The 27426-nt window shown below is 46.1% G+C and overlaps 28 non-coding genes across 28 annotated transcripts; 14 read left to right on the top strand and 14 right to left on the bottom strand.

The window, feature by feature from the left end:
* Window positions 1-230: 230 nt before the first annotated feature.
* Window positions 231-337, top strand: LOC146819017 (U6 spliceosomal RNA). The gene has a single exon (XR_014963873.1). It is a non-coding gene; the product is annotated as a U6 spliceosomal RNA (small nuclear RNA).
* A 1007-nt stretch (window positions 338-1344) lies between these two features.
* On the bottom strand, window positions 1345-1417 carry TRNAR-ACG (transfer RNA arginine (anticodon ACG)). The gene has a single exon. It is a non-coding gene; the product is annotated as a tRNA-Arg (tRNA).
* A 774-nt stretch (window positions 1418-2191) lies between these two features.
* LOC146819019 (U6 spliceosomal RNA) lies at window positions 2192-2298 on the top strand. The gene has a single exon (XR_014964515.1). It is a non-coding gene; the product is annotated as a U6 spliceosomal RNA (small nuclear RNA).
* A 1007-nt stretch (window positions 2299-3305) lies between these two features.
* Window positions 3306-3378, bottom strand: TRNAR-ACG (transfer RNA arginine (anticodon ACG)). The gene has a single exon. It is a non-coding gene; the product is annotated as a tRNA-Arg (tRNA).
* Window positions 3379-4152: 774 nt separating this feature from the next.
* Window positions 4153-4259, top strand: LOC146819021 (U6 spliceosomal RNA). Its single transcript, XR_014963874.1, has one exon. It is a non-coding gene; the product is annotated as a U6 spliceosomal RNA (small nuclear RNA).
* Window positions 4260-5256: 997 nt separating this feature from the next.
* Window positions 5257-5329, bottom strand: TRNAR-ACG (transfer RNA arginine (anticodon ACG)). Its single transcript has one exon. It is a non-coding gene; the product is annotated as a tRNA-Arg (tRNA).
* Window positions 5330-6099: 770 nt separating this feature from the next.
* Window positions 6100-6206, top strand: LOC146819023 (U6 spliceosomal RNA). The gene has a single exon (XR_014963875.1). It is a non-coding gene; the product is annotated as a U6 spliceosomal RNA (small nuclear RNA).
* Window positions 6207-7213: 1007 nt separating this feature from the next.
* On the bottom strand, window positions 7214-7286 carry TRNAR-ACG (transfer RNA arginine (anticodon ACG)). Its single transcript has one exon. It is a non-coding gene; the product is annotated as a tRNA-Arg (tRNA).
* Window positions 7287-8060: 774 nt separating this feature from the next.
* LOC146819025 (U6 spliceosomal RNA) lies at window positions 8061-8167 on the top strand. The gene has a single exon (XR_014963876.1). It is a non-coding gene; the product is annotated as a U6 spliceosomal RNA (small nuclear RNA).
* Window positions 8168-9174: 1007 nt separating this feature from the next.
* Window positions 9175-9247, bottom strand: TRNAR-ACG (transfer RNA arginine (anticodon ACG)). The gene has a single exon. It is a non-coding gene; the product is annotated as a tRNA-Arg (tRNA).
* A 774-nt stretch (window positions 9248-10021) lies between these two features.
* Window positions 10022-10128, top strand: LOC146819027 (U6 spliceosomal RNA). Its single transcript, XR_014963877.1, has one exon. It is a non-coding gene; the product is annotated as a U6 spliceosomal RNA (small nuclear RNA).
* Window positions 10129-11135: 1007 nt separating this feature from the next.
* TRNAR-ACG (transfer RNA arginine (anticodon ACG)) lies at window positions 11136-11208 on the bottom strand. The gene has a single exon. It is a non-coding gene; the product is annotated as a tRNA-Arg (tRNA).
* A 770-nt stretch (window positions 11209-11978) lies between these two features.
* On the top strand, window positions 11979-12085 carry LOC146819029 (U6 spliceosomal RNA). Its single transcript, XR_014963878.1, has one exon. It is a non-coding gene; the product is annotated as a U6 spliceosomal RNA (small nuclear RNA).
* A 1007-nt stretch (window positions 12086-13092) lies between these two features.
* Window positions 13093-13165, bottom strand: TRNAR-ACG (transfer RNA arginine (anticodon ACG)). Its single transcript has one exon. It is a non-coding gene; the product is annotated as a tRNA-Arg (tRNA).
* A 774-nt stretch (window positions 13166-13939) lies between these two features.
* On the top strand, window positions 13940-14046 carry LOC146819031 (U6 spliceosomal RNA). Its single transcript, XR_014963879.1, has one exon. It is a non-coding gene; the product is annotated as a U6 spliceosomal RNA (small nuclear RNA).
* Window positions 14047-15053: 1007 nt separating this feature from the next.
* TRNAR-ACG (transfer RNA arginine (anticodon ACG)) lies at window positions 15054-15126 on the bottom strand. Its single transcript has one exon. It is a non-coding gene; the product is annotated as a tRNA-Arg (tRNA).
* Window positions 15127-15896: 770 nt separating this feature from the next.
* On the top strand, window positions 15897-16003 carry LOC146819033 (U6 spliceosomal RNA). Its single transcript, XR_014963880.1, has one exon. It is a non-coding gene; the product is annotated as a U6 spliceosomal RNA (small nuclear RNA).
* Window positions 16004-17010: 1007 nt separating this feature from the next.
* Window positions 17011-17083, bottom strand: TRNAR-ACG (transfer RNA arginine (anticodon ACG)). Its single transcript has one exon. It is a non-coding gene; the product is annotated as a tRNA-Arg (tRNA).
* A 774-nt stretch (window positions 17084-17857) lies between these two features.
* On the top strand, window positions 17858-17964 carry LOC146819035 (U6 spliceosomal RNA). Its single transcript, XR_014963881.1, has one exon. It is a non-coding gene; the product is annotated as a U6 spliceosomal RNA (small nuclear RNA).
* A 1007-nt stretch (window positions 17965-18971) lies between these two features.
* TRNAR-ACG (transfer RNA arginine (anticodon ACG)) lies at window positions 18972-19044 on the bottom strand. The gene has a single exon. It is a non-coding gene; the product is annotated as a tRNA-Arg (tRNA).
* Window positions 19045-19818: 774 nt separating this feature from the next.
* Window positions 19819-19925, top strand: LOC146819037 (U6 spliceosomal RNA). The gene has a single exon (XR_014963882.1). It is a non-coding gene; the product is annotated as a U6 spliceosomal RNA (small nuclear RNA).
* A 1007-nt stretch (window positions 19926-20932) lies between these two features.
* Window positions 20933-21005, bottom strand: TRNAR-ACG (transfer RNA arginine (anticodon ACG)). Its single transcript has one exon. It is a non-coding gene; the product is annotated as a tRNA-Arg (tRNA).
* A 770-nt stretch (window positions 21006-21775) lies between these two features.
* On the top strand, window positions 21776-21882 carry LOC146819039 (U6 spliceosomal RNA). The gene has a single exon (XR_014963884.1). It is a non-coding gene; the product is annotated as a U6 spliceosomal RNA (small nuclear RNA).
* Window positions 21883-22889: 1007 nt separating this feature from the next.
* TRNAR-ACG (transfer RNA arginine (anticodon ACG)) lies at window positions 22890-22962 on the bottom strand. Its single transcript has one exon. It is a non-coding gene; the product is annotated as a tRNA-Arg (tRNA).
* A 774-nt stretch (window positions 22963-23736) lies between these two features.
* LOC146819041 (U6 spliceosomal RNA) lies at window positions 23737-23843 on the top strand. The gene has a single exon (XR_014963885.1). It is a non-coding gene; the product is annotated as a U6 spliceosomal RNA (small nuclear RNA).
* A 1007-nt stretch (window positions 23844-24850) lies between these two features.
* TRNAR-ACG (transfer RNA arginine (anticodon ACG)) lies at window positions 24851-24923 on the bottom strand. The gene has a single exon. It is a non-coding gene; the product is annotated as a tRNA-Arg (tRNA).
* Window positions 24924-25697: 774 nt separating this feature from the next.
* LOC146819043 (U6 spliceosomal RNA) lies at window positions 25698-25804 on the top strand. The gene has a single exon (XR_014963886.1). It is a non-coding gene; the product is annotated as a U6 spliceosomal RNA (small nuclear RNA).
* Window positions 25805-26811: 1007 nt separating this feature from the next.
* On the bottom strand, window positions 26812-26884 carry TRNAR-ACG (transfer RNA arginine (anticodon ACG)). Its single transcript has one exon. It is a non-coding gene; the product is annotated as a tRNA-Arg (tRNA).
* Window positions 26885-27426: the final 542 nt, after the last annotated feature.

Raw genomic sequence — 27426 nt, forward strand, 5'->3', positions numbered from 1 at the left:
CCTGAACCATGAGCCTTTGCAACCCTGGCATAATCTACATACTTCCAATTGGTGAAGTCTTGGACCACAAATGCAGTGAAGAATAATGGATTGTTACTCTTCATGCATTTTTGCCCATTGGCTCAGATTTGAATGCTTACTGGCCATACGAGCATCTCTGCCAGGCCACCCTATGTCTAGAGACCGTAGATTTAGAGAGTTTATAAACATTGTAGGTTCATCAATGAAGTGTGCTCGCTTCGGCGGCACATATACTAAAATTGGAACGATACAGAGAAGATTAGCATGGCCCCTGCGCAAGGATGACACGCAAATTCGTGAAGCGTTCCATATTTTTACCAGCTTTCAGGAGAGAAATGTTCTATGTTTTCAAGACTAATTGAAATAATAAAGCAGGTTCCAGTGCTTTCCTCCTAATATCTATTTTTCAATTTGTCTCTCCTCAACATTTTTAATGTATTTACCTCGCAGTAATGAAGGTGCACTCTATGGCCAGCTGCATTTAGCAAGGAAGCCTGCAGGACTTCTGGGACTTTTCTTTCCCTTCTTCAGCCTCCCTGTCATTATTCTTCACAACCCCCAAATCTATACTGCTGCCAGCGATGCGTTGCTTTGTGGGAAGCAAGAGAAAGAGAAGGGGAGGGCCTATGCAAATGATGGCCTCAGGGCTGTCTGGGAGTCCCTTTTCAGCAGTACTGTTAAAATCCGCCTTGCAACCAGATTGGTCGGGTAAGCTGAAAAACACCAGGCATGATTGGGCACCAGGTCCTCTAGGCCCTTGGAGGACATATCGGCGCTGCATCCCTCAGTTTCTGAGGTCCAAGAAATGTTCACCCTCCACCCTAATAGAGAGGTCTTGGCCGATCGGGGCCGATCGGGGCAGAAGGGAGCAGGGCAAGATGCTCATGATCCTGCTCTAATAATGAACTGCCTTCCTCTCTCCTTACCTGTGGTTCTGCCTGGCTGCTTGGTTCCAGTTGTAGGCCTACATCCCACAGGCAATTTGCTTGTCCCTCTCACACATGTAAATGAGTCAGCACTCAAGTGCACACACCTGCCTGCACCCACAGACCCTCTCACACACACTTTTCTCAACAAGATTTTTTCCTAGTTTAGAGACTCAGAGACCCATGTTGAAATACAAAAGCAGCACACCACATGACGGCCTTCACATAGAATCCAGCAGCAAATGGGAAACTTTTAACTAGCCGTGGTCCTATTACTGCAGCCCTACCATGGAACGACTGCTGGATGAGTCCTGCTCGAGAATATTGAACCTACAACAAGTCTGAGGTAAATAAGAATTCCACAGGAATACCATAAAACAGGGACCTATGACCCTTTCGAGCCAGATAGGAGTCGAACCTACAATCTTCTGATCCGTAGTCAGACGCGTTATCCATTGCGCCACTGGCCCCATGTAGGATTACCCATACTTTTGTCCTTAAGAGGACCAGAAGTTGTGTGTGTGTGTGTGTGTGTGTGTTTTAAAACACCATTCCATCAACCTTTTTAGCCACGTTTACTGCTCACAACCAGAAGACACAAGTAAACCCACCTGACCTCCTGAAATTCTGATCTGTCAGGTGTTCCTAACTTATACAAAGGACTTTAGGAGGACGAAGGACCTAAAAGTCAGGGGAAATGGTCCTAGGTCCAAGGAAATGTTTTAGATCAGCCTCAGTTTCTTAAATATTCTGCATTCACATCATCAGTTCCACGTCTGTGTGGAGCTGATCTTGAGGACTCCTTAATCAGCAGGCGGGTACAACAATAAAGTGTTTAATATTACAATACAGGCGAAAATTCAGACACCTTGTCATAGGCTCACCTTGTCCAGGGACCCAAGCATGCTGCCTTTCACCTCTCAGAGCCCTTCACCTAACCTACTGTGCAGCTGTCTCACCTTTAATATCACTGTTCCACAGGCAGCATGATGTCACAATGTTCCTTGTCAGTAGCCTGAACCATGAGCCTTTGCAACCCTGGCATAATCTACATACTTCCAATTGGTGAAGTCTTGGACCACAAATGCAGTGAAGAATAATGGATTGTTACTCTTCATGCATTTTTGCCCATTGGCTCAGATTTGAATGCTTACTGGCCATACGAGCATCTCTGCCAGGCCACCCTATGTCTAGAGACCGTAGATTTAGAGAGTTTATAAACATTGTAGGTTCATCAATGAAGTGTGCTCGCTTCGGCGGCACATATACTAAAATTGGAACGATACAGAGAAGATTAGCATGGCCCCTGCGCAAGAATGACACGCAAATTCGTGAAGCGTTCCATATTTTTACCAGCTTTCAGGAGAGAAATGTTCTATGTTTTCAAGACTAATTGAAATAATAAAGCAGGTTCCAGTGCTTTCCTCCTAATATCTATTTTTCAATTTGTCTCTCCTCAGCATTTTTAATGTATTTACCTCGCAGTAATGAAGGTGCACTCTATGGCCAGCTGCATTTAGCAAGGAAGCCTGCAGGACTTCTGGGACTTTTCTTTCCCTTCTTCAGCCTCCCTGTCATTATTCTTCACAACCCCCAAATCTATACTGCTGCCAGCGATGCGTTGCTTTGTGGGAAGCAAGAGAAAGAGAAGGGGAGGGCCTATGCAAATGATGGCCTCAGGGCTGTCTGGGAGTCCCTTTTCAGCAGTACTGTTAAAATCCGCCTTGCAACCAGATTGGTCGGGTAAGCTGAAAAACACCAGGCATGATTGGGCACCAGGTCCTCTAGGCCCTTGGAGGACATATCGGCGCTGCATCCCTCAGTTTCTGAGGTCCAAGAAATGTTCACCCTCCACCCTAATAGAGAGGTCTTGGCCGATCGTGGCCGATCGGGGCAGAAGGGAGCAGGGCAAGATGCTCATGATCCTGCTCTAATAATGAACTGCCTTCCTCTCTCCTTACCTGTGGTTCTGCCTGGCTGCTTGGTTCCAGTTGTAGGCCTACATCCCACAGGCAATTTGCTTGTCCCTCTCACACATGTAAATGGGTCAGCACTCAAGTGCACACACCTGCCTGCACCCACAGACCCTCTCACACACACTTTTCTCAACAAGATTTTTTCCTAGTTTAGAGACTCAGAGACCCATGTTGAAATACAAAAGCAGCACACCACATGACGGCCTTCACATAGAATCCAGCAGCAAATGGGAAACTTTTAACTAGCCGTGGTCCTATTACTGCAGCCCTACCATGGAACGACTGCTGGATGAGTCCTGCTCGAGAATATTGAACCTACAACAAGTCTGAGGTAAATAAGAATTCCACAGGAATACCATAAAACAGGGACCTATGACCCTTTCGAGCCAGATAGGAGTCGAACCTACAATCTTCTGATCCGTAGTCAGACGCGTTATCCATTGCGCCACTGGCCCCATGTAGGATTACCCATACTTTTGTCCTTAAGAGGACCAGAAGTTGTGTGTGTGTGTGTGTGTGTGTGTTTTAAAACACCATTCCATCAACCTTTTTAGCCACGTTTACTGCTCACAACCAGAAGACACAAGTAAACCCACCTGACCTCCTGAAATTCTGTTCTGTCAGGTGTTCCTAACTTATACAAAGGACTTTAGGAGGACGAAGGACCTAAAAGTCAGGGGAAATGGTCCTAGGTCCAAGGAAATGTTTTAGATCAGCCTCAGTTTCTTAAATATTCTGCATTAACATCATCAGTTCCACGTCTGTGTGGAGCTGATCTTGAGGACTCCTTAATCAGCAGGCGGGTACAACAATAAAGTGTTTAATATTACAATACAGGCGAAAATTCAGACACCTTGTCATAGGCTCACCTTGTCCAGGGACCCAAGCATGCTGCCTTTCACCTCTCAGAGCCCTTCACCTAACCTACTGTGCAGCTGTCTCACCTTTAATATCACTGTTCCACAGGCAGCATGATGTCACAATGTTCCTTGTCAGTAGCCTGAACCATGAGCCTTTGCAACCCTGGCATAATCTACATACTTCCAATTGGTGAAGTCTTGGACCACAAATGCAGTGAAGAATAATGGATTGTTACTCTTCATGCATTTTTGCCCATTGGCTCAGATTTGAATGCTTACTGGCCATACGAGCATCTCTGCCAGGCCACCCTATGTCTAGAGACCGTAGATTTAGAGAGTTTATAAACATTGTAGGTTCATCAATGAAGTGTGCTCGCTTCGGCGGCACATATACTAAAATTGGAACGATACAGAGAAGATTAGCATGGCCCCTGCGCAAGGATGACACGCAAATTCGTGAAGCGTTCCATATTTTTACCAGCTTTCAGGAGAGAAATGTTCTATGTTTTCAAGACTAATTGAAATAATAAAGCAGGTTCCAGTGCTTTCCTCCTAATATCTATTTTTCAATTTGTCTCTCCTCAGCATTTTTAATGTATTTACCTCGCAGTAATGAAGGTGCACTCTATGGCCAGCTGCATTTAGCAAGGAAGCCTGCAGGACTTCTGGGACTTTTCTTTCCCTTCTTCAGCCTCCCTGTCATTATTCTTCACAACCCCCAAATCTATACTGCTGCCAGCGATGCGTTGCTTTGTGGGAAGCAAGAGAAAGAGAAGGGGAGGGCCTATGCAAATGATGGCCTCAGGGCTGTCTGGGAGTCCCTTTTCAGCAGTACTGTTAAAATCCGCCTTGCAACCAGATTGGTCGGGTAAGCTGAAAAACACCAGGCATGATTGGGCACCAGGTCCTCTAGGCCCTTGGAGGACATATCGGCGCTGCATCCCTCAGTTTCTGAGGTCCAAGAAATGTTCACCCTCCACCCTAATAGAGAGGTCGTGGCCGATCGGGGCAGAAGGGAGCAGGGCAAGATGCTCATGATCCTGCTCTAATAATGAACTGCCTTCCTCTCTCCTTACCTGTGGTTCTGCCTGGCTGCTTGGTTCCAGTTGTAGGCCTACATCCCACAGGCAATTTGCTTGTCCCTCTCACACATGTAAATGGGTCAGCACTCAAGTGCACACACCTGCCTGCACCCACAGACCCTCTCACACACACTTTTCTCAACAAGATTTTTTCCTAGTTTAGAGACTCAGAGACCCATGTTGAAATACAAAAGCAGCACACCACATGACGGCCTTCACATAGAATCCAGCAGCAAATGGGAAACTTTTAACTAGCCGTGGTCCTATTACTGCAGCCCTACCATGGAACGACTGCTGGATGAGTCCTGCTCGAGAATATTGAACCTACAACAAGTCTGAGGTAAATAAGAATTCCACAGGAATACCATAAAACAGGGACCTATGACCCTTTCGAGCCAGATAGGAGTCGAACCTACAATCTTCTGATCCGTAGTCAGACGCGTTATCCATTGCGCCACTGGCCCCATGTAGGATTACCCATACTTTTGTCCTTAAGAGGACCAGAAGTTGTGTGTGTGTGTGTGTGTGTTTTAAAACACCATTCCATCAACCTTTTTAGCCACGTTTACTGCTCACAACCAGAAGACACAAGTAAACCCACCTGACCTCCTGAAATTCTGTTCTGTCAGGTGTTCCTAACTTATACAAAGGACTTTAGGAGGACGAAGGACCTAAAAGTCAGGGGAAATGGTCCTAGGTCCAAGGAAATGTTTTAGATCAGCCTCAGTTTCTTAAATATTCTGCATTAACATCATCAGTTCCACGTCTGTGTGGAGCTGATCTTGAGGACTCCTTAATCAGCAGGCGGGTACAACAATAAAGTGTTTAATATTACAATACAGGCGAAAATTCAGACACCTTGTCATAGGCTCACCTTGTCCAGGGACCCATGCATGCTGCCTTTCACCTCTCAGAGCCCTTCACCTAACCTACTGTGCAGCTGTCTCACCTTTAATATCACTGTTCCACAGGCAGCATGATGTCACAATGTTCCTTGTCAGTAGCCTGAACCATGAGCCTTTGCAACCCTGGCATAATCTACATACTTCCAATTGGTGAAGTCTTGGACCACAAATGCAGTGAAGAATAATGGATTGTTACTCTTCATGCATTTTTGCCCATTGGCTCAGATTTGAATGCTTACTGGCCATACGAGCATCTCTGCCAGGCCACCCTATGTCTAGAGACCGTAGATTTAGAGAGTTTATAAACATTGTAGGTTCATCAATGAAGTGTGCTCGCTTCGGCGGCACATATACTAAAATTGGAACGATACAGAGAAGATTAGCATGGCCCCTGCGCAAGGATGACACGCAAATTCGTGAAGCGTTCCATATTTTTACCAGCTTTCAGGAGAGAAATGTTCTATGTTTTCAAGACTAATTGAAATAATAAAGCAGGTTCCAGTGCTTTCCTCCTAATATCTATTTTTCAATTTGTCTCTCCTCAACATTTTTAATGTATTTACCTCGCAGTAATGAAGGTGCACTCTATGGCCAGCTGCATTTAGCAAGGAAGCCTGCAGGACTTCTGGGACTTTTCTTTCCCTTCTTCAGCCTCCCTGTCATTATTCTTCACAACCCCCAAATCTATACTGCTGCCAGCGATGCGTTGCTTTGTGGGAAGCAAGAGAAAGAGAAGGGGAGGGCCTATGCAAATGATGGCCTCAGGGCTGTCTGGGAGTCCCTTTTCAGCAGTACTGTTAAAATCCGCCTTGCAACCAGATTGGTCGGGTAAGCTGAAAAACACCAGGCATGATTGGGCACCAGGTCCTCTAGGCCCTTGGAGGACATATCGGCGCTGCATCCCTCAGTTTCTGAGGTCCAAGAAATGTTCACCCTCCACCCTAATAGAGAGGTCTTGGCCGATCGTGGCCGATCGGGGCAGAAGGGAGCAGGGCAAGATGCTCATGATCCTGCTCTAATAATGAACTGCCTTCCTCTCTCCTTACCTGTGGTTCTGCCTGGCTGCTTGGTTCCAGTTGTAGGCCTACATCCCACAGGCAATTTGCTTGTCCCTCTCACACATGTAAATGGGTCAGCACTCAAGTGCACACACCTGCCTGCACCCACAGACCCTCTCACACACACTTTTCTCAACAAGATTTTTTCCTAGTTTAGAGACTCAGAGACCCATGTTGAAATACAAAAGCAGCACACCACATGACGGCCTTCACATAGAATCCAGCAGCAAATGGGAAACTTTTAACTAGCCGTGGTCCTATTACTGCAGCCCTACCATGGAACGACTGCTGGATGAGTCCTGCTCGAGAATATTGAACCTACAACAAGTCTGAGGTAAATAAGAATTCCACAGGAATACCATAAAACAGGGACCTATGACCCTTTCGAGCCAGATAGGAGTCGAACCTACAATCTTCTGATCCGTAGTCAGACGCGTTATCCATTGCGCCACTGGCCCCATGTAGGATTACCCATACTTTTGTCCTTAAGAGGACCAGAAGTTGTGTGTGTGTGTGTGTGTGTGTGTTTTAAAACACCATTCCATCAACCTTTTTAGCCACGTTTACTGCTCACAACCAGAAGACACAAGTAAACCCACCTGACCTCCTGAAATTCTGTTCTGTCAGGTGTTCCTAACTTATACAAAGGACTTTAGGAGGACGAAGGACCTAAAAGTCAGGGGAAATGGTCCTAGGTCCAAGGAAATGTTTTAGATCAGCCTCAGTTTCTTAAATATTCTGCATTAACATCATCAGTTCCACGTCTGTGTGGAGCTGATCTTGAGGACTCCTTAATCAGCAGGCGGGTACAACAATAAAGTGTTTAATATTACAATACAGGCGAAAATTCAGACACCTTGTCATAGGCTCACCTTGTCCAGGGACCCAAGCATGCTGCCTTTCACCTCTCAGAGCCCTTCACCTAACCTACTGTGCAGCTGTCTCACCTTTAATATCACTGTTCCACAGGCAGCATGATGTCACAATGTTCCTTGTCAGTAGCCTGAACCATGAGCCTTTGCAACCCTGGCATAATCTACATACTTCCAATTGGTGAAGTCTTGGACCACAAATGCAGTGAAGAATAATGGATTGTTACTCTTCATGCATTTTTGCCCATTGGCTCAGATTTGAATGCTTACTGGCCATACGAGCATCTCTGCCAGGCCACCCTATGTCTAGAGACCGTAGATTTAGAGAGTTTATAAACATTGTAGGTTCATCAATGAAGTGTGCTCGCTTCGGCGGCACATATACTAAAATTGGAACGATACAGAGAAGATTAGCATGGCCCCTGCGCAAGGATGACACGCAAATTCGTGAAGCGTTCCATATTTTTACCAGCTTTCAGGAGAGAAATGTTCTATGTTTTCAAGACTAATTGAAATAATAAAGCAGGTTCCAGTGCTTTCCTCCTAATATCTATTTTTCAATTTGTCTCTCCTCAACATTTTTAATGTATTTACCTCGCAGTAATGAAGGTGCACTCTATGGCCAGCTGCATTTAGCAAGGAAGCCTGCAGGACTTCTGGGACTTTTCTTTCCCTTCTTCAGCCTCCCTGTCATTATTCTTCACAACCCCCAAATCTATACTGCTGCCAGCGATGCGTTGCTTTGTGGGAAGCAAGAGAAAGAGAAGGGGAGGGCCTATGCAAATGATGGCCTCAGGGCTGTCTGGGAGTCCCTTTTCAGCAGTACTGTTAAAATCCGCCTTGCAACCAGATTGGTCGGGTAAGCTGAAAAACACCAGGCATGATTGGGCACCAGGTCCTCTAGGCCCTTGGAGGACATATCGGCGCTGCATCCCTCAGTTTCTGAGGTCCAAGAAATGTTCACCCTCCACCCTAATAGAGAGGTCTTGGCCGATCGGGGCCGATCGGGGCAGAAGGGAGCAGGGCAAGATGCTCATGATCCTGCTCTAATAATGAACTGCCTTCCTCTCTCCTTACCTGTGGTTCTGCCTGGCTGCTTGGTTCCAGTTGTAGGCCTACATCCCACAGGCAATTTGCTTGTCCCTCTCACACATGTAAATGAGTCAGCACTCAAGTGCACACACCTGCCTGCACCCACAGACCCTCTCACACACACTTTTCTCAACAAGATTTTTTCCTAGTTTAGAGACTCAGAGACCCATGTTGAAATACAAAAGCAGCACACCACATGACGGCCTTCACATAGAATCCAGCAGCAAATGGGAAACTTTTAACTAGCCGTGGTCCTATTACTGCAGCCCTACCATGGAACGACTGCTGGATGAGTCCTGCTCGAGAATATTGAACCTACAACAAGTCTGAGGTAAATAAGAATTCCACAGGAATACCATAAAACAGGGACCTATGACCCTTTCGAGCCAGATAGGAGTCGAACCTACAATCTTCTGATCCGTAGTCAGACGCGTTATCCATTGCGCCACTGGCCCCATGTAGGATTACCCATACTTTTGTCCTTAAGAGGACCAGAAGTTGTGTGTGTGTGTGTGTGTGTGTGTTTTAAAACACCATTCCATCAACCTTTTTAGCCACGTTTACTGCTCACAACCAGAAGACACAAGTAAACCCACCTGACCTCCTGAAATTCTGTTCTGTCAGGTGTTCCTAACTTATACAAAGGACTTTAGGAGGACGAAGGACCTAAAAGTCAGGGGAAATGGTCCTAGGTCCAAGGAAATGTTTTAGATCAGCCTCAGTTTCTTAAATATTCTGCATTCACATCATCAGTTCCACGTCTGTGTGGAGCTGATCTTGAGGACTCCTTAATCAGCAGGCGGGTACAACAATAAAGTGTTTAATATTACAATACAGGCGAAAATTCAGACACCTTGTCATAGGCTCACCTTGTCCAGGGACCCAAGCATGCTGCCTTTCACCTCTCAGAGCCCTTCACCTAACCTACTGTGCAGCTGTCTCACCTTTAATATCACTGTTCCACAGGCAGCATGATGTCACAATGTTCCTTGTCAGTAGCCTGAACCATGAGCCTTTGCAACCCTGGCATAATCTACATACTTCCAATTGGTGAAGTCTTGGACCACAAATGCAGTGAAGAATAATGGATTGTTACTCTTCATGCATTTTTGCCCATTGGCTCAGATTTGAATGCTTACTGGCCATACGAGCATCTCTGCCAGGCCACCCTATGTCTAGAGACCGTAGATTTAGAGAGTTTATAAACATTGTAGGTTCATCAATGAAGTGTGCTCGCTTCGGCGGCACATATACTAAAATTGGAACGATACAGAGAAGATTAGCATGGCCCCTGCGCAAGGATGACACGCAAATTCGTGAAGCGTTCCATATTTTTACCAGCTTTCAGGAGAGAAATGTTCTATGTTTTCAAGACTAATTGAAATAATAAAGCAGGTTCCAGTGCTTTCCTCCTAATATCTATTTTTCAATTTGTCTCTCCTCAGCATTTTTAATGTATTTACCTCGCAGTAATGAAGGTGCACTCTATGGCCAGCTGCATTTAGCAAGGAAGCCTGCAGGACTTCTGGGACTTTTCTTTCCCTTCTTCAGCCTCCCTGTCATTATTCTTCACAACCCCCAAATCTATACTGCTGCCAGCGATGCGTTGCTTTGTGGGAAGCAAGAGAAAGAGAAGGGGAGGGCCTATGCAAATGATGGCCTCAGGGCTGTCTGGGAGTCCCTTTTCAGCAGTACTGTTAAAATCCGCCTTGCAACCAGATTGGTCGGGTAAGCTGAAAAACACCAGGCATGATTGGGCACCAGGTCCTCTAGGCCCTTGGAGGACATATCGGCGCTGCATCCCTCAGTTTCTGAGGTCCAAGAAATGTTCACCCTCCACCCTAATAGAGAGGTCTTGGCCGATCGTGGCCGATCGGGGCAGAAGGGAGCAGGGCAAGATGCTCATGATCCTGCTCTAATAATGAACTGCCTTCCTCTCTCCTTACCTGTGGTTCTGCCTGGCTGCTTGGTTCCAGTTGTAGGCCTACATCCCACAGGCAATTTGCTTGTCCCTCTCACACATGTAAATGGGTCAGCACTCAAGTGCACACACCTGCCTGCACCCACAGACCCTCTCACACACACTTTTCTCAACAAGATTTTTTCCTAGTTTAGAGACTCAGAGACCCATGTTGAAATACAAAAGCAGCACACCACATGACGGCCTTCACATAGAATCCAGCAGCAAATGGGAAACTTTTAACTAGCCGTGGTCCTATTACTGCAGCCCTACCATGGAACGACTGCTGGATGAGTCCTGCTCGAGAATATTGAACCTACAACAAGTCTGAGGTAAATAAGAATTCCACAGGAATACCATAAAACAGGGACCTATGACCCTTTCGAGCCAGATAGGAGTCGAACCTACAATCTTCTGATCCGTAGTCAGACGCGTTATCCATTGCGCCACTGGCCCCATGTAGGATTACCCATACTTTTGTCCTTAAGAGGACCAGAAGTTGTGTGTGTGTGTGTGTGTGTTTTAAAACACCATTCCATCAACCTTTTTAGCCACGTTTACTGCTCACAACCAGAAGACACAAGTAAACCCACCTGACCTCCTGAAATTCTGTTCTGTCAGGTGTTCCTAACTTATACAAAGGACTTTAGGAGGACGAAGGACCTAAAAGTCAGGGGAAATGGTCCTAGGTCCAAGGAAATGTTTTAGATCAGCCTCAGTTTCTTAAATATTCTGCATTAACATCATCAGTTCCACGTCTGTGTGGAGCTGATCTTGAGGACTCCTTAATCAGCAGGCGGGTACAACAATAAAGTGTTTAATATTACAATACAGGCGAAAATTCAGACACCTTGTCATAGGCTCACCTTGTCCAGGGACCCATGCATGCTGCCTTTCACCTCTCAGAGCCCTTCACCTAACCTACTGTGCAGCTGTCTCACCTTTAATATCACTGTTCCACAGGCAGCATGATGTCACAATGTTCCTTGTCAGTAGCCTGAACCATGAGCCTTTGCAACCCTGGCATAATCTACATACTTCCAATTGGTGAAGTCTTGGACCACAAATGCAGTGAAGAATAATGGATTGTTACTCTTCATGCATTTTTGCCCATTGGCTCAGATTTGAATGCTTACTGGCCATACGAGCATCTCTGCCAGGCCACCCTATGTCTAGAGACCGTAGATTTAGAGAGTTTATAAACATTGTAGGTTCATCAATGAAGTGTGCTCGCTTCGGCGGCACATATACTAAAATTGGAACGATACAGAGAAGATTAGCATGGCCCCTGCGCAAGGATGACACGCAAATTCGTGAAGCGTTCCATATTTTTACCAGCTTTCAGGAGAGAAATGTTCTATGTTTTCAAGACTAATTGAAATAATAAAGCAGGTTCCAGTGCTTTCCTCCTAATATCTATTTTTCAATTTGTCTCTCCTCAACATTTTTAATGTATTTACCTCGCAGTAATGAAGGTGCACTCTATGGCCAGCTGCATTTAGCAAGGAAGCCTGCAGGACTTCTGGGACTTTTCTTTCCCTTCTTCAGCCTCCCTGTCATTATTCTTCACAACCCCCAAATCTATACTGCTGCCAGCGATGCGTTGCTTTGTGGGAAGCAAGAGAAAGAGAAGGGGAGGGCCTATGCAAATGATGGCCTCAGGGCTGTCTGGGAGTCCCTTTTCAGCAGTACTGTTAAAATCCGCCTTGCAACCAGATTGGTCGGGTAAGCTGAAAAACACCAGGCATGATTGGGCACCAGGTCCTCTAGGCCCTTGGAGGACATATCGGCGCTGCATCCCTCAGTTTCTGAGGTCCAAGAAATGTTCACCCTCCACCCTAATAGAGAGGTCGTGGCCGATCGTGGCCGATCGGGGCAGAAGGGAGCAGGGCAAGATGCTCATGATCCTGCTCTAATAATGAACTGCCTTCCTCTCTCCTTACCTGTGGTTCTGCCTGGCTGCTTGGTTCCAGTTGTAGGCCTACATCCCACAGGCAATTTGCTTGTCCCTCTCACACATGTAAATGGGTCAGCACTCAAGTGCACACACCTGCCTGCACCCACAGACCCTCTCACACACACTTTTCTCAACAAGATTTTTTCCTAGTTTAGAGACTCAGAGACCCATGTTGAAATACAAAAGCAGCACACCACATGACGGCCTTCACATAGAATCCAGCAGCAAATGGGAAACTTTTAACTAGCCGTGGTCCTATTACTGCAGCCCTACCATGGAACGACTGCTGGATGAGTCCTGCTCGAGAATATTGAACCTACAACAAGTCTGAGGTAAATAAGAATTCCACAGGAATACCATAAAACAGGGACCTATGACCCTTTCGAGCCAGATAGGAGTCGAACCTACAATCTTCTGATCCGTAGTCAGACGCGTTATCCATTGCGCCACTGGCCCCATGTAGGATTACCCATACTTTTGTCCTTAAGAGGACCAGAAGTTGTGTGTGTGTGTGTGTGTGTGTGTTTTAAAACACCATTCCATCAACCTTTTTAGCCACGTTTACTGCTCACAACCAGAAGACACAAGTAAACCCACCTGACCTCCTGAAATTCTGTTCTGTCAGGTGTTCCTAACTTATACAAAGGACTTTAGGAGGACGAAGGACCTAAAAGTCAGGGGAAATGGTCCTAGGTCCAAGGAAATGTTTTAGATCAGCCTCAGTTTCTTAAATATTCTGCATTAACATCATCAGTTCCACGTCTGTGTGGAGCTGATCTTGAGGACTCCTTAATCAGCAGGCGGGTACAACAATAAAGTGTTTAATATTACAATACAGGCGAAAATTCAGACACCTTGTCATAGGCTCACCTTGTCCAGGGACCCAAGCATGCTGCCTTTCACCTCTCAGAGCCCTTCACCTAACCTACTGTGCAGCTGTCTCACCTTTAATATCACTGTTCCACAGGCAGCATGATGTCACAATGTTCCTTGTCAGTAGCCTGAACCATGAGCCTTTGCAACCCTGGCATAATCTACATACTTCCAATTGGTGAAGTCTTGGACCACAAATGCAGTGAAGAATAATGGATTGTTACTCTTCATGCATTTTTGCCCATTGGCTCAGATTTGAATGCTTACTGGCCATACGAGCATCTCTGCCAGGCCACCCTATGTCTAGAGACCGTAGATTTAGAGAGTTTATAAACATTGTAGGTTCATCAATGAAGTGTGCTCGCTTCGGCGGCACATATACTAAAATTGGAACGATACAGAGAAGATTAGCATGGCCCCTGCGCAAGGATGACACGCAAATTCGTGAAGCGTTCCATATTTTTACCAGCTTTCAGGAGAGAAATGTTCTATGTTTTCAAGACTAATTGAAATAATAAAGCAGGTTCCAGTGCTTTCCTCCTAATATCTATTTTTCAATTTGTCTCTCCTCAACATTTTTAATGTATTTACCTCGCAGTAATGAAGGTGCACTCTATGGCCAGCTGCATTTAGCAAGGAAGCCTGCAGGACTTCTGGGACTTTTCTTTCCCTTCTTCAGCCTCCCTGTCATTATTCTTCACAACCCCCAAATCTATACTGCTGCCAGCGATGCGTTGCTTTGTGGGAAGCAAGAGAAAGAGAAGGGGAGGGCCTATGCAAATGATGGCCTCAGGGCTGTCTGGGAGTCCCTTTTCAGCAGTACTGTTAAAATCCGCCTTGCAACCAGATTGGTCGGGTAAGCTGAAAAACACCAGGCATGATTGGGCACCAGGTCCTCTAGGCCCTTGGAGGACATATCGGCGCTGCATCCCTCAGTTTCTGAGGTCCAAGAAATGTTCACCCTCCACCCTAATAGAGAGGTCTTGGCCGATCGGGGCCGATCGGGGCAGAAGGGAGCAGGGCAAGATGCTCATGATCCTGCTCTAATAATGAACTGCCTTCCTCTCTCCTTACCTGTGGTTCTGCCTGGCTGCTTGGTTCCAGTTGTAGGCCTACATCCCACAGGCAATTTGCTTGTCCCTCTCACACATGTAAATGAGTCAGCACTCAAGTGCACACACCTGCCTGCACCCACAGACCCTCTCACACACACTTTTCTCAACAAGATTTTTTCCTAGTTTAGAGACTCAGAGACCCATGTTGAAATACAAAAGCAGCACACCACATGACGGCCTTCACATAGAATCCAGCAGCAAATGGGAAACTTTTAACTAGCCGTGGTCCTATTACTGCAGCCCTACCATGGAACGACTGCTGGATGAGTCCTGCTCGAGAATATTGAACCTACAACAAGTCTGAGGTAAATAAGAATTCCACAGGAATACCATAAAACAGGGACCTATGACCCTTTCGAGCCAGATAGGAGTCGAACCTACAATCTTCTGATCCGTAGTCAGACGCGTTATCCATTGCGCCACTGGCCCCATGTAGGATTACCCATACTTTTGTCCTTAAGAGGACCAGAAGTTGTGTGTGTGTGTGTGTGTGTTTTAAAACACCATTCCATCAACCTTTTTAGCCACGTTTACTGCTCACAACCAGAAGACACAAGTAAACCCACCTGACCTCCTGAAATTCTGTTCTGTCAGGTGTTCCTAACTTATACAAAGGACTTTAGGAGGACGAAGGACCTAAAAGTCAGGGGAAATGGTCCTAGGTCCAAGGAAATGTTTTAGATCAGCCTCAGTTTCTTAAATATTCTGCATTAACATCATCAGTTCCACGTCTGTGTGGAGCTGATCTTGAGGACTCCTTAATCAGCAGGCGGGTACAACAATAAAGTGTTTAATATTACAATACAGGCGAAAATTCAGACACCTTGTCATAGGCTCACCTTGTCCAGGGACCCATGCATGCTGCCTTTCACCTCTCAGAGCCCTTCACCTAACCTACTGTGCAGCTGTCTCACCTTTAATATCACTGTTCCACAGGCAGCATGATGTCACAATGTTCCTTGTCAGTAGCCTGAACCATGAGCCTTTGCAACCCTGGCATAATCTACATACTTCCAATTGGTGAAGTCTTGGACCACAAATGCAGTGAAGAATAATGGATTGTTACTCTTCATGCATTTTTGCCCATTGGCTCAGATTTGAATGCTTACTGGCCATACGAGCATCTCTGCCAGGCCACCCTATGTCTAGAGACCGTAGATTTAGAGAGTTTATAAACATTGTAGGTTCATCAATGAAGTGTGCTCGCTTCGGCGGCACATATACTAAAATTGGAACGATACAGAGAAGATTAGCATGGCCCCTGCGCAAGGATGACACGCAAATTCGTGAAGCGTTCCATATTTTTACCAGCTTTCAGGAGAGAAATGTTCTATGTTTTCAAGACTAATTGAAATAATAAAGCAGGTTCCAGTGCTTTCCTCCTAATATCTATTTTTCAATTTGTCTCTCCTCAACATTTTTAATGTATTTACCTCGCAGTAATGAAGGTGCACTCTATGGCCAGCTGCATTTAGCAAGGAAGCCTGCAGGACTTCTGGGACTTTTCTTTCCCTTCTTCAGCCTCCCTGTCATTATTCTTCACAACCCCCAAATCTATACTGCTGCCAGCGATGCGTTGCTTTGTGGGAAGCAAGAGAAAGAGAAGGGGAGGGCCTATGCAAATGATGGCCTCAGGGCTGTCTGGGAGTCCCTTTTCAGCAGTACTGTTAAAATCCGCCTTGCAACCAGATTGGTCGGGTAAGCTGAAAAACACCAGGCATGATTGGGCACCAGGTCCTCTAGGCCCTTGGAGGACATATCGGCGCTGCATCCCTCAGTTTCTGAGGTCCAAGAAATGTTCACCCTCCACCCTAATAGAGAGGTCTTGGCCGATCGTGGCCGATCGGGGCAGAAGGGAGCAGGGCAAGATGCTCATGATCCTGCTCTAATAATGAACTGCCTTCCTCTCTCCTTACCTGTGGTTCTGCCTGGCTGCTTGGTTCCAGTTGTAGGCCTACATCCCACAGGCAATTTGCTTGTCCCTCTCACACATGTAAATGGGTCAGCACTCAAGTGCACACACCTGCCTGCACCCACAGACCCTCTCACACACACTTTTCTCAACAAGATTTTTTCCTAGTTTAGAGACTCAGAGACCCATGTTGAAATACAAAAGCAGCACACCACATGACGGCCTTCACATAGAATCCAGCAGCAAATGGGAAACTTTTAACTAGCCGTGGTCCTATTACTGCAGCCCTACCATGGAACGACTGCTGGATGAGTCCTGCTCGAGAATATTGAACCTACAACAAGTCTGAGGTAAATAAGAATTCCACAGGAATACCATAAAACAGGGACCTATGACCCTTTCGAGCCAGATAGGAGTCGAACCTACAATCTTCTGATCCGTAGTCAGACGCGTTATCCATTGCGCCACTGGCCCCATGTAGGATTACCCATACTTTTGTCCTTAAGAGGACCAGAAGTTGTGTGTGTGTGTGTGTGTGTGTGTTTTAAAACACCATTCCATCAACCTTTTTAGCCACGTTTACTGCTCACAACCAGAAGACACAAGTAAACCCACCTGACCTCCTGAAATTCTGTTCTGTCAGGTGTTCCTAACTTATACAAAGGACTTTAGGAGGACGAAGGACCTAAAAGTCAGGGGAAATGGTCCTAGGTCCAAGGAAATGTTTTAGATCAGCCTCAGTTTCTTAAATATTCTGCATTAACATCATCAGTTCCACGTCTGTGTGGAGCTGATCTTGAGGACTCCTTAATCAGCAGGCGGGTACAACAATAAAGTGTTTAATATTACAATACAGGCGAAAATTCAGACACCTTGTCATAGGCTCACCTTGTCCAGGGACCCAAGCATGCTGCCTTTCACCTCTCAGAGCCCTTCACCTAACCTACTGTGCAGCTGTCTCACCTTTAATATCACTGTTCCACAGGCAGCATGATGTCACAATGTTCCTTGTCAGTAGCCTGAACCATGAGCCTTTGCAACCCTGGCATAATCTACATACTTCCAATTGGTGAAGTCTTGGACCACAAATGCAGTGAAGAATAATGGATTGTTACTCTTCATGCATTTTTGCCCATTGGCTCAGATTTGAATGCTTACTGGCCATACGAGCATCTCTGCCAGGCCACCCTATGTCTAGAGACCGTAGATTTAGAGAGTTTATAAACATTGTAGGTTCATCAATGAAGTGTGCTCGCTTCGGCGGCACATATACTAAAATTGGAACGATACAGAGAAGATTAGCATGGCCCCTGCGCAAGGATGACACGCAAATTCGTGAAGCGTTCCATATTTTTACCAGCTTTCAGGAGAGAAATGTTCTATGTTTTCAAGACTAATTGAAATAATAAAGCAGGTTCCAGTGCTTTCCTCCTAATATCTATTTTTCAATTTGTCTCTCCTCAACATTTTTAATGTATTTACCTCGCAGTAATGAAGGTGCACTCTATGGCCAGCTGCATTTAGCAAGGAAGCCTGCAGGACTTCTGGGACTTTTCTTTCCCTTCTTCAGCCTCCCTGTCATTATTCTTCACAACCCCCAAATCTATACTGCTGCCAGCGATGCGTTGCTTTGTGGGAAGCAAGAGAAAGAGAAGGGGAGGGCCTATGCAAATGATGGCCTCAGGGCTGTCTGGGAGTCCCTTTTCAGCAGTACTGTTAAAATCCGCCTTGCAACCAGATTGGTCGGGTAAGCTGAAAAACACCAGGCATGATTGGGCACCAGGTCCTCTAGGCCCTTGGAGGACATATCGGCGCTGCATCCCTCAGTTTCTGAGGTCCAAGAAATGTTCACCCTCCACCCTAATAGAGAGGTCTTGGCCGATCGGGGCCGATCGGGGCAGAAGGGAGCAGGGCAAGATGCTCATGATCCTGCTCTAATAATGAACTGCCTTCCTCTCTCCTTACCTGTGGTTCTGCCTGGCTGCTTGGTTCCAGTTGTAGGCCTACATCCCACAGGCAATTTGCTTGTCCCTCTCACACATGTAAATGAGTCAGCACTCAAGTGCACACACCTGCCTGCACCCACAGACCCTCTCACACACACTTTTCTCAACAAGATTTTTTCCTAGTTTAGAGACTCAGAGACCCATGTTGAAATACAAAAGCAGCACACCACATGACGGCCTTCACATAGAATCCAGCAGCAAATGGGAAACTTTTAACTAGCCGTGGTCCTATTACTGCAGCCCTACCATGGAACGACTGCTGGATGAGTCCTGCTCGAGAATATTGAACCTACAACAAGTCTGAGGTAAATAAGAATTCCACAGGAATACCATAAAACAGGGACCTATGACCCTTTCGAGCCAGATAGGAGTCGAACCTACAATCTTCTGATCCGTAGTCAGACGCGTTATCCATTGCGCCACTGGCCCCATGTAGGATTACCCATACTTTTGTCCTTAAGAGGACCAGAAGTTGTGTGTGTGTGTGTGTGTGTGTGTTTTAAAACACCATTCCATCAACCTTTTTAGCCACGTTTACTGCTCACAACCAGAAGACACAAGTAAACCCACCTGACCTCCTGAAATTCTGTTCTGTCAGGTGTTCCTAACTTATACAAAGGACTTTAGGAGGACGAAGGACCTAAAAGTCAGGGGAAATGGTCCTAGGTCCAAGGAAATGTTTTAGATCAGCCTCAGTTTCTTAAATATTCTGCATTCACATCATCAGTTCCACGTCTGTGTGGAGCTGATCTTGAGGACTCCTTAATCAGCAGGCGGGTACAACAATAAAGTGTTTAATATTACAATACAGGCGAAAATTCAGACACCTTGTCATAGGCTCACCTTGTCCAGGGACCCAAGCATGCTGCCTTTCACCTCTCAGAGCCCTTCACCTAACCTACTGTGCAGCTGTCTCACCTTTAATATCACTGTTCCACAGGCAGCATGATGTCACAATGTTCCTTGTCAGTAGCCTGAACCATGAGCCTTTGCAACCCTGGCATAATCTACATACTTCCAATTGGTGAAGTCTTGGACCACAAATGCAGTGAAGAATAATGGATTGTTACTCTTCATGCATTTTTGCCCATTGGCTCAGATTTGAATGCTTACTGGCCATACGAGCATCTCTGCCAGGCCACCCTATGTCTAGAGACCGTAGATTTAGAGAGTTTATAAACATTGTAGGTTCATCAATGAAGTGTGCTCGCTTCGGCGGCACATATACTAAAATTGGAACGATACAGAGAAGATTAGCATGGCCCCTGCGCAAGGATGACACGCAAATTCGTGAAGCGTTCCATATTTTTACCAGCTTTCAGGAGAGAAATGTTCTATGTTTTCAAGACTAATTGAAATAATAAAGCAGGTTCCAGTGCTTTCCTCCTAATATCTATTTTTCAATTTGTCTCTCCTCAGCATTTTTAATGTATTTACCTCGCAGTAATGAAGGTGCACTCTATGGCCAGCTGCATTTAGCAAGGAAGCCTGCAGGACTTCTGGGACTTTTCTTTCCCTTCTTCAGCCTCCCTGTCATTATTCTTCACAACCCCCAAATCTATACTGCTGCCAGCGATGCGTTGCTTTGTGGGAAGCAAGAGAAAGAGAAGGGGAGGGCCTATGCAAATGATGGCCTCAGGGCTGTCTGGGAGTCCCTTTTCAGCAGTACTGTTAAAATCCGCCTTGCAACCAGATTGGTCGGGTAAGCTGAAAAACACCAGGCATGATTGGGCACCAGGTCCTCTAGGCCCTTGGAGGACATATCGGCGCTGCATCCCTCAGTTTCTGAGGTCCAAGAAATGTTCACCCTCCACCCTAATAGAGAGGTCTTGGCCGATCGTGGCCGATCGGGGCAGAAGGGAGCAGGGCAAGATGCTCATGATCCTGCTCTAATAATGAACTGCCTTCCTCTCTCCTTACCTGTGGTTCTGCCTGGCTGCTTGGTTCCAGTTGTAGGCCTACATCCCACAGGCAATTTGCTTGTCCCTCTCACACATGTAAATGGGTCAGCACTCAAGTGCACACACCTGCCTGCACCCACAGACCCTCTCACACACACTTTTCTCAACAAGATTTTTTCCTAGTTTAGAGACTCAGAGACCCATGTTGAAATACAAAAGCAGCACACCACATGACGGCCTTCACATAGAATCCAGCAGCAAATGGGAAACTTTTAACTAGCCGTGGTCCTATTACTGCAGCCCTACCATGGAACGACTGCTGGATGAGTCCTGCTCGAGAATATTGAACCTACAACAAGTCTGAGGTAAATAAGAATTCCACAGGAATACCATAAAACAGGGACCTATGACCCTTTCGAGCCAGATAGGAGTCGAACCTACAATCTTCTGATCCGTAGTCAGACGCGTTATCCATTGCGCCACTGGCCCCATGTAGGATTACCCATACTTTTGTCCTTAAGAGGACCAGAAGTTGTGTGTGTGTGTGTGTGTGTTTTAAAACACCATTCCATCAACCTTTTTAGCCACGTTTACTGCTCACAACCAGAAGACACAAGTAAACCCACCTGACCTCCTGAAATTCTGTTCTGTCAGGTGTTCCTAACTTATACAAAGGACTTTAGGAGGACGAAGGACCTAAAAGTCAGGGGAAATGGTCCTAGGTCCAAGGAAATGTTTTAGATCAGCCTCAGTTTCTTAAATATTCTGCATTAACATCATCAGTTCCACGTCTGTGTGGAGCTGATCTTGAGGACTCCTTAATCAGCAGGCGGGTACAACAATAAAGTGTTTAATATTACAATACAGGCGAAAATTCAGACACCTTGTCATAGGCTCACCTTGTCCAGGGACCCATGCATGCTGCCTTTCACCTCTCAGAGCCCTTCACCTAACCTACTGTGCAGCTGTCTCACCTTTAATATCACTGTTCCACAGGCAGCATGATGTCACAATGTTCCTTGTCAGTAGCCTGAACCATGAGCCTTTGCAACCCTGGCATAATCTACATACTTCCAATTGGTGAAGTCTTGGACCACAAATGCAGTGAAGAATAATGGATTGTTACTCTTCATGCATTTTTGCCCATTGGCTCAGATTTGAATGCTTACTGGCCATACGAGCATCTCTGCCAGGCCACCCTATGTCTAGAGACCGTAGATTTAGAGAGTTTATAAACATTGTAGGTTCATCAATGAAGTGTGCTCGCTTCGGCGGCACATATACTAAAATTGGAACGATACAGAGAAGATTAGCATGGCCCCTGCGCAAGGATGACACGCAAATTCGTGAAGCGTTCCATATTTTTACCAGCTTTCAGGAGAGAAATGTTCTATGTTTTCAAGACTAATTGAAATAATAAAGCAGGTTCCAGTGCTTTCCTCCTAATATCTATTTTTCAATTTGTCTCTCCTCAACATTTTTAATGTATTTACCTCGCAGTAATGAAGGTGCACTCTATGGCCAGCTGCATTTAGCAAGGAAGCCTGCAGGACTTCTGGGACTTTTCTTTCCCTTCTTCAGCCTCCCTGTCATTATTCTTCACAACCCCCAAATCTATACTGCTGCCAGCGATGCGTTGCTTTGTGGGAAGCAAGAGAAAGAGAAGGGGAGGGCCTATGCAAATGATGGCCTCAGGGCTGTCTGGGAGTCCCTTTTCAGCAGTACTGTTAAAATCCGCCTTGCAACCAGATTGGTCGGGTAAGCTGAAAAACACCAGGCATGATTGGGCACCAGGTCCTCTAGGCCCTTGGAGGACATATCGGCGCTGCATCCCTCAGTTTCTGAGGTCCAAGAAATGTTCACCCTCCACCCTAATAGAGAGGTCGTGGCCGATCGTGGCCGATCGGGGCAGAAGGGAGCAGGGCAAGATGCTCATGATCCTGCTCTAATAATGAACTGCCTTCCTCTCTCCTTACCTGTGGTTCTGCCTGGCTGCTTGGTTCCAGTTGTAGGCCTACATCCCACAGGCAATTTGCTTGTCCCTCTCACACATGTAAATGGGTCAGCACTCAAGTGCACACACCTGCCTGCACCCACAGACCCTCTCACACACACTTTTCTCAACAAGATTTTTTCCTAGTTTAGAGACTCAGAGACCCATGTTGAAATACAAAAGCAGCACACCACATGACGGCCTTCACATAGAATCCAGCAGCAAATGGGAAACTTTTAACTAGCCGTGGTCCTATTACTGCAGCCCTACCATGGAACGACTGCTGGATGAGTCCTGCTCGAGAATATTGAACCTACAACAAGTCTGAGGTAAATAAGAATTCCACAGGAATACCATAAAACAGGGACCTATGACCCTTTCGAGCCAGATAGGAGTCGAACCTACAATCTTCTGATCCGTAGTCAGACGCGTTATCCATTGCGCCACTGGCCCCATGTAGGATTACCCATACTTTTGTCCTTAAGAGGACCAGAAGTTGTGTGTGTGTGTGTGTGTGTGTGTTTTAAAACACCATTCCATCAACCTTTTTAGCCACGTTTACTGCTCACAACCAGAAGACACAAGTAAACCCACCTGACCTCCTGAAATTCTGTTCTGTCAGGTGTTCCTAACTTATACAAAGGACTTTAGGAGGACGAAGGACCTAAAAGTCAGGGGAAATGGTCCTAGGTCCAAGGAAATGTTTTAGATCAGCCTCAGTTTCTTAAATATTCTGCATTAACATCATCAGTTCCACGTCTGTGTGGAGCTGATCTTGAGGACTCCTTAATCAGCAGGCGGGTACAACAATAAAGTGTTTAATATTACAATACAGGCGAAAATTCAGACACCTTGTCATAGGCTCACCTTGTCCAGGGACCCAAGCATGCTGCCTTTCACCTCTCAGAGCCCTTCACCTAACCTACTGTGCAGCTGTCTCACCTTTAATATCACTGTTCCACAGGCAGCATGATGTCACAATGTTCCTTGTCAGTAGCCTGAACCATGAGCCTTTGCAACCCTGGCATAATCTACATACTTCCAATTGGTGAAGTCTTGGACCACAAATGCAGTGAAGAATAATGGATTGTTACTCTTCATGCATTTTTGCCCATTGGCTCAGATTTGAATGCTTACTGGCCATACGAGCATCTCTGCCAGGCCACCCTATGTCTAGAGACCGTAGATTTAGAGAGTTTATAAACATTGTAGGTTCATCAATGAAGTGTGCTCGCTTCGGCGGCACATATACTAAAATTGGAACGATACAGAGAAGATTAGCATGGCCCCTGCGCAAGGATGACACGCAAATTCGTGAAGCGTTCCATATTTTTACCAGCTTTCAGGAGAGAAATGTTCTATGTTTTCAAGACTAATTGAAATAATAAAGCAGGTTCCAGTGCTTTCCTCCTAATATCTATTTTTCAATTTGTCTCTCCTCAACATTTTTAATGTATTTACCTCGCAGTAATGAAGGTGCACTCTATGGCCAGCTGCATTTAGCAAGGAAGCCTGCAGGACTTCTGGGACTTTTCTTTCCCTTCTTCAGCCTCCCTGTCATTATTCTTCACAACCCCCAAATCTATACTGCTGCCAGCGATGCGTTGCTTTGTGGGAAGCAAGAGAAAGAGAAGGGGAGGGCCTATGCAAATGATGGCCTCAGGGCTGTCTGGGAGTCCCTTTTCAGCAGTACTGTTAAAATCCGCCTTGCAACCAGATTGGTCGGGTAAGCTGAAAAACACCAGGCATGATTGGGCACCAGGTCCTCTAGGCCCTTGGAGGACATATCGGCGCTGCATCCCTCAGTTTCTGAGGTCCAAGAAATGTTCACCCTCCACCCTAATAGAGAGGTCTTGGCCGATCGGGGCCGATCGGGGCAGAAGGGAGCAGGGCAAGATGCTCATGATCCTGCTCTAATAATGAACTGCCTTCCTCTCTCCTTACCTGTGGTTCTGCCTGGCTGCTTGGTTCCAGTTGTAGGCCTACATCCCACAGGCAATTTGCTTGTCCCTCTCACACATGTAAATGAGTCAGCACTCAAGTGCACACACCTGCCTGCACCCACAGACCCTCTCACACACACTTTTCTCAACAAGATTTTTTCCTAGTTTAGAGACTCAGAGACCCATGTTGAAATACAAAAGCAGCACACCACATGACGGCCTTCACATAGAATCCAGCAGCAAATGGGAAACTTTTAACTAGCCGTGGTCCTATTACTGCAGCCCTACCATGGAACGACTGCTGGATGAGTCCTGCTCGAGAATATTGAACCTACAACAAGTCTGAGGTAAATAAGAATTCCACAGGAATACCATAAAACAGGGACCTATGACCCTTTCGAGCCAGATAGGAGTCGAACCTACAATCTTCTGATCCGTAGTCAGACGCGTTATCCATTGCGCCACTGGCCCCATGTAGGATTACCCATACTTTTGTCCTTAAGAGGACCAGAAGTTGTGTGTGTGTGTGTGTGTGTGTGTTTTAAAACACCATTCCATCAACCTTTTTAGCCACGTTTACTGCTCACAACCAGAAGACACAAGTAAACCCACCTGACCTCCTGAAATTCTGTTCTGTCAGGTGTTCCTAACTTATACAAAGGACTTTAGGAGGACGAAGGACCTAAAAGTCAGGGGAAATGGTCCTAGGTCCAAGGAAATGTTTTAGATCAGCCTCAGTTTCTTAAATATTCTGCATTCACATCATCAGTTCCACGTCTGTGTGGAGCTGATCTTGAGGACTCCTTAATCAGCAGGCGGGTACAACAATAAAGTGTTTAATATTACAATACAGGCGAAAATTCAGACACCTTGTCATAGGCTCACCTTGTCCAGGGACCCAAGCATGCTGCCTTTCACCTCTCAGAGCCCTTCACCTAACCTACTGTGCAGCTGTCTCACCTTTAATATCACTGTTCCACAGGCAGCATGATGTCACAATGTTCCTTGTCAGTAGCCTGAACCATGAGCCTTTGCAACCCTGGCATAATCTACATACTTCCAATTGGTGAAGTCTTGGACCACAAATGCAGTGAAGAATAATGGATTGTTACTCTTCATGCATTTTTGCCCATTGGCTCAGATTTGAATGCTTACTGGCCATACGAGCATCTCTGCCAGGCCACCCTATGTCTAGAGACCGTAGATTTAGAGAGTTTATAAACATTGTAGGTTCATCAATGAAGTGTGCTCGCTTCGGCGGCACATATACTAAAATTGGAACGATACAGAGAAGATTAGCATGGCCCCTGCGCAAGGATGACACGCAAATTCGTGAAGCGTTCCATATTTTTACCAGCTTTCAGGAGAGAAATGTTCTATGTTTTCAAGACTAATTGAAATAATAAAGCAGGTTCCAGTGCTTTCCTCCTAATATCTATTTTTCAATTTGTCTCTCCTCAGCATTTTTAATGTATTTACCTCGCAGTAATGAAGGTGCACTCTATGGCCAGCTGCATTTAGCAAGGAAGCCTGCAGGACTTCTGGGACTTTTCTTTCCCTTCTTCAGCCTCCCTGTCATTATTCTTCACAACCCCCAAATCTATACTGCTGCCAGCGATGCGTTGCTTTGTGGGAAGCAAGAGAAAGAGAAGGGGAGGGCCTATGCAAATGATGGCCTCAGGGCTGTCTGGGAGTCCCTTTTCAGCAGTACTGTTAAAATCCGCCTTGCAACCAGATTGGTCGGGTAAGCTGAAAAACACCAGGCATGATTGGGCACCAGGTCCTCTAGGCCCTTGGAGGACATATCGGCGCTGCATCCCTCAGTTTCTGAGGTCCAAGAAATGTTCACCCTCCACCCTAATAGAGAGGTCTTGGCCGATCGTGGCCGATCGGGGCAGAAGGGAGCAGGGCAAGATGCTCATGATCCTGCTCTAATAATGAACTGCCTTCCTCTCTCCTTACCTGTGGTTCTGCCTGGCTGCTTGGTTCCAGTTGTAGGCCTACATCCCACAGGCAATTTGCTTGTCCCTCTCACACATGTAAATGGGTCAGCACTCAAGTGCACACACCTGCCTGCACCCACAGACCCTCTCACACACACTTTTCTCAACAAGATTTTTTCCTAGTTTAGAGACTCAGAGACCCATGTTGAAATACAAAAGCAGCACACCACATGACGGCCTTCACATAGAATCCAGCAGCAAATGGGAAACTTTTAACTAGCCGTGGTCCTATTACTGCAGCCCTACCATGGAACGACTGCTGGATGAGTCCTGCTCGAGAATATTGAACCTACAACAAGTCTGAGGTAAATAAGAATTCCACAGGAATACCATAAAACAGGGACCTATGACCCTTTCGAGCCAGATAGGAGTCGAACCTACAATCTTCTGATCCGTAGTCAGACGCGTTATCCATTGCGCCACTGGCCCCATGTAGGATTACCCATACTTTTGTCCTTAAGAGGACCAGAAGTTGTGTGTGTGTGTGTGTGTGTTTTAAAACACCATTCCATCAACCTTTTTAGCCACGTTTACTGCTCACAACCAGAAGACACAAGTAAACCCACCTGACCTCCTGAAATTCTGTTCTGTCAGGTGTTCCTAACTTATACAAAGGACTTTAGGAGGACGAAGGACCTAAAAGTCAGGGGAAATGGTCCTAGGTCCAAGGAAATGTTTTAGATCAGCCTCAGTTTCTTAAATATTCTGCATTAACATCATCAGTTCCACGTCTGTGTGGAGCTGATCTTGAGGACTCCTTAATCAGCAGGCGGGTACAACAATAAAGTGTTTAATATTACAATACAGGCGAAAATTCAGACACCTTGTCATAGGCTCACCTTGTCCAGGGACCCATGCATGCTGCCTTTCACCTCTCAGAGCCCTTCACCTAACCTACTGTGCAGCTGTCTCACCTTTAATATCACTGTTCCACAGGCAGCATGATGTCACAATGTTCCTTGTCAGTAGCC

This window comes from Triturus cristatus, chromosome 6, assembly GCF_964204655.1.
Source record: "Triturus cristatus chromosome 6, aTriCri1.1, whole genome shotgun sequence".
NCBI classification, from domain to species: Eukaryota; Metazoa; Chordata; class Amphibia; order Caudata; family Salamandridae; genus Triturus; species Triturus cristatus.